General features: G+C 37.0%; 1 pseudogene; it reads left to right on the top strand.

Annotated features, from left to right (window-relative positions):
* On the top strand, positions 1-4,836 carry LOC127441210 (E3 ubiquitin/ISG15 ligase TRIM25-like; annotated as a pseudogene).

Raw genomic sequence — 4,836 nt, 5'->3', positions numbered from 1 at the left:
ATGCTGGCTGTAGTAGTGGAGAAACTGAAGAAGAAGAAACTTCAAGCTGCTCATCCTACTCAATGTAAAGGTGAAACTGCAGATGTGAAGTGTGACGTCTGTACTGGGAGAAAATGTAAAGCTATCAGTTCTTGTCTGGTGTGTCTGAACTCTTACTGTCAAAATCACCTTGAACAACATGAGAATTTCTTCAAAAGTAAGAGACACAATCTGATGGATGCCATTAGACGACTGCAGGAGATGATCTGCCCTCAACATGATAAACTGCTGGAGGTTTACTGTCGTACTGATCAGCAGTGTATTTGTTATCCATCCATGCATGATCGATGAACATAAAAACCATGAGACTGTATCAGCTGCAGAAGAAAGAACTGAGAAATAGGTACGAACTGAAATTAGGACTCCAATGCACATATTAATGTAAATAAATATGAACAAACATTTATGTAAAAATATTTTAAAGTTATGGATCCATGGACACATGTACTGACCAGTAAACTCAATGATCAGACACAGTTGGAGGAGAGACAGAAAAGAAACTGGCAGTGAATCCAGCAGAGAGAGAAGGAGCTTCAGGATCTGAGAGAGGCTGTGGATTTTCACAAGGTGAGTTGAGCAGAAGAACAACTGCTGGCTGCTGGAAGAGCTGTTTCACACTCAGGACTCTCCTCCATAGTGAGGAGCCCAGTGCTGGAGCACTTTCCAGTCCCACTGAACCCCACTGTGGGTAACAGGCGTGTGAGGTACCAGTAAGAGCTGATGGTCCTCTCTCTGTGTGTCCTAACAGCGCTCTGCACAGTCAGCAGTGGAGGACAGTGAGAGGATCTTTACTGAACTGATACGCTCCATTGAGAGAAGCCGCTCTGAGGTGACACAGCTGATCAGAGATCAGGAAAAGGCTGCAGTGAGTCGAGCTGAAGGACTCTTGGGGCAACTGGAGCAGGAGATTGCTGATCTGCAATTACCCAACTTCATTGTCGGTTCCCTCACTTTTGATTATGTAGGAAAATCTGTCACTCTTTTGAAAGAGAAAGTTGAGGAATTGTGCAGAGAGAAGATGGAAAAGTTATTTGTCAGAGGTAAAGCACCAGATACATAGATCCTAATTCATTTACTCTTAAAAAAAACAATAAGCATGACCAAAAATACTGGCACCCATGCATTTTTCAAAGACATTTCCTCCATTACATTTCCTCCAGAACATGATGAAATTAAAACACGATCTATGTATGTATTACTTTCGTTTGATTTGCAGTGGACCAAAACACAAAAGCTGAAAACATATTGAGTCTTAGTTTATTAAAAACAAAAATACTAAAATGGTATGAACAATATTATATGTGGTAGACATTATAAACCTAATTAAGTGCTTCCTAGCCATTAATAAGATTCCTAAGCCCCACTATGTTTGATGTTTGTCCAGTCTAGGCCATTTTAGTATTTAATTTTTATTTTTGTACAAAAAGCCAAGATACCAAAAGGTGTTTCCCCATGTTCTGGGAAAAAAAAAGAAAAAAGGCAAGGGTGCCAATAAGTGGCGGGTGAATGCTCAGTTTTATAAAATGTTATATACAGAAGGGCTGCAACTAACGATTATTTTGATAATCGACTAATCTAACGATTATTAGAACGATTATTCGACTATTTGGGCGATTATTGCAACGATTAATCATTAACTCTTAACCGACTATTCAGCTTGTGCCCCGACTTAAAAGGTTGTATTAAACGTGCTTGCTAACAATAAAGAGGACAAAATCATTTTTGAAAAATACCTCTAAATGACATTCACTGAATTAAAGGGAAAAAATACGTTTTATTATGTTTAATTCAGTAAAAATTTCACTACACAAAAATCCTATTTTTATCAATTGTATTTGTCTTTTTTTCCATTTAAAATAGTCTAAAAATCCTTAAAACAAGATCCATTTACTTGAGAAGTAACATATAAGATATTTAGACTTGCTTTAAGAGAATATAACAATATAAGTGTATTTTGTATATAAGTGTACTTTTTCACTTGATTATACTTCTGCGAGTGCAGTAAAGACAAAATATACTTATATTCAAGATCTATTATCTAAAAGCAAGTCTAAACATCTTATATGCTGCTTCTCAGGTGAATGCATCTTTTTTAAAGGATTTTTAGATATTTTAAAATATTTGTATTTTAATATTATATTCAACAACATTCTCAGATAAAAAATAAAATAAAAAAATAATTCTGCAGTATAGCTGCTAAAGTAAATGTACATTGTTTTAAAGGAGTTTTAGATATTTATATGGGAAAACTAAGCCAAATCAAAAACAAATAAAAAAATTATTTATTTGCAGTGTATAATGGGTCTATGTATAATAGACTACCCTCTCTCACCTTTTTGTTCACTTCATCTTCAACTCACAAAAAAACAAACTCTCTTATTAATAAAGCTGCGTTTTGCCAATTTTCTTCACGATAAGAAATGCACAGTGACATATATTATGATTCAATAAGTTGCCATAGCGTTATAATCTAGCTGCATTAAGCGCGCGCACTCGAGGAATGAGCGTCCCCGCAACAGAGTGTACCTCAGCCGGGTGCAGTTTCAATCTCTCCCCCTTAGATCGGGACACTTCGTGCAACTCATAGAAGAGGCGCTGACCGCACAGAGAAATGCCAGTTTCCTTATTATTTGAACTTTAATAAAGCTATAACGCATTAAATAGAACTACATTAAAGATGTAACGCCGGGGTGTTTCCTTTAAAGACGCTCGACACGCAAGTTTTGCTTAAGCTGAGCGTGAGCTCCGGCTCTGCTTATTCCACAACAAGAGTGCTTCTGTATTTACTTATTTTGTATTTTTGCATTATAATTCCCTCATTCTTTGCGATCTACATCATCTGAAGCTGTTTGGAAAGTTTAGAGTGCGTCTGGACTGTGAGAAGTGTTTTCTTCCTCTCCTCAGTCAGGCGCGAGCTGCAGTGCTGCTCTTGTGTGCAATCATTAGAGTTTCATATGATCTTATGTTACGTTAAGATCAAACGACTATTCGACAACGAAAAGTTTTGTCGAGAACGTCGACTAATCGTTTCAGCCCTAATATACAGTATATACACCGATCAGCAACAATATTAAAACCACCTGCCTAATATTGTGTAGGTCCCCCTCATGCCGCCAAAACAGCACAAACCCACATCTCATAATAGCATTCAGCAGTCTCAACAGTCTCTTGAGTGTATAAAGAATGGTGCGAAAAACAAAAAACAAACAATGTGCAGCAGTTCTGTGGACGAAAATGCCTTGTTGATGAGAGAGGTCAATGGAGAATGGCCAGATGGGTTTGAGCTGATGTGAGTTACTACACAAACAGTCACACACTCACAAACACACGTTTTTCTGTCATGGTTAAACATTTTTAGATTTTACATTGCATTATGTTTAGTAAGGTGTTTTCCTCATAGGGACCATTGAAAAGTTCCCACAAGGTAATTTGAGGTTTTACTATATTTACAATGTAGAAAACCATAACCATCACACACAAATGTCTTCACAAATAGATATAGAACTTCATGATTTGTTTTAATATTTTATTTGTTCCAATTCTTATTAAACCATAACCAAATAAGATCCAGCTGCTGTTATATGTTTGTCTCAGATTTCTTATTAAAGAAATACTCCGATCAAGATCAGTCGACAGTATTTGTGACATTATGTTGATTACCACAAAAATTAATTTTGTCTCGTCCCTCCTTTTCTTTAAAAAAACAAAACAAAACAGAAATCTGTGTTCTAGTGAGGCACTTGAATGGGGGCCAATCCATAAACATTAAAAAATACTCACTGTTTCAAAGGTATAGCCACAAGACATAAAGGATATGTGTGTAAACATGATTTTAGTGTGATACAATCGCTTATTAACCTTTCTGTGTGAAGTTATAGCCAGTTTTACAACTTCATTACCATGACGATGTAATGTCAACAAACCCTAAACAACATTACAGCTCAAATAATACACAAGATTTAACAAAAGAATTAATGTAAGTGATTTTATAAAATTAAAAGCTTCAAATTTCTGTTTAAACCCTCCAAAAATTGGCCACATTCACTTTTATCATGCCCATTCACTTCCATTTTAAGGGCCTCACTGTAACCTTGATTATTTTCTTTTTTATTTCTTTTTTTTTTTAAGAAAAGGAGGTACGAGTTGAAATGAATTTGTGTGGTAATCAACATTATGCCTCAAATGCTGTCGATTGAGCTTAACTTGTATTGAACCCAGAACGTTCCTTTAAGATGCGATTGATGCGTTTTGTCTCCATCAGATTTCTGCCGTTTCACTCTGGATTCAAACACGGCAAATGGCAACTTGTGTCTGTCAGAGGAGAACAGAGTGGTTACTTACACTGACACAGTCCAAGCCTATCCTGATCATCCAGATAGATTTGATTAATATGCTCAGGTGCTGTGTAGAGAGAGTGTGAGTGGACGCTGTTACTGGGAGGTTGAGTGGCGTGAGAGTGATGGAATGGAAATTTCAGTGTCGTATAAGAGCATCAGCAGAAAAGGAAATGGTGATGAGTGTGTGTTTGGATATAATGATCAGTCCTGGAGTTTGTCCTGGCATGATTTGAGTTACTTATTCTGGCACAATCGCTTGGAGACTATAATCTCTGTAGACTCTACATCGTTTAGAATAGGAGTCTTTGTGGATCACTGTGCAGGAATTCTGCCCTTCTGCAGCGTCTCTGACACAGTGACTCTCATCAACAGAGTCCACACAACATTCACTCAGCCTCTCTATCCTGGGTTTGGACTAGTTGAAGACTCAACAATGAAACTGTGTAATCTAACACTATAG

The sequence above is a fragment of the Myxocyprinus asiaticus genome, chromosome 5 (assembly GCF_019703515.2).
Source record: "Myxocyprinus asiaticus isolate MX2 ecotype Aquarium Trade chromosome 5, UBuf_Myxa_2, whole genome shotgun sequence".
NCBI classification, from domain to species: Eukaryota; Metazoa; Chordata; class Actinopteri; order Cypriniformes; family Catostomidae; genus Myxocyprinus; species Myxocyprinus asiaticus.
The sequence above is the reverse complement of the archived record's forward strand: the minus strand, read 5'-3'. Positions and strand labels throughout refer to the sequence as shown.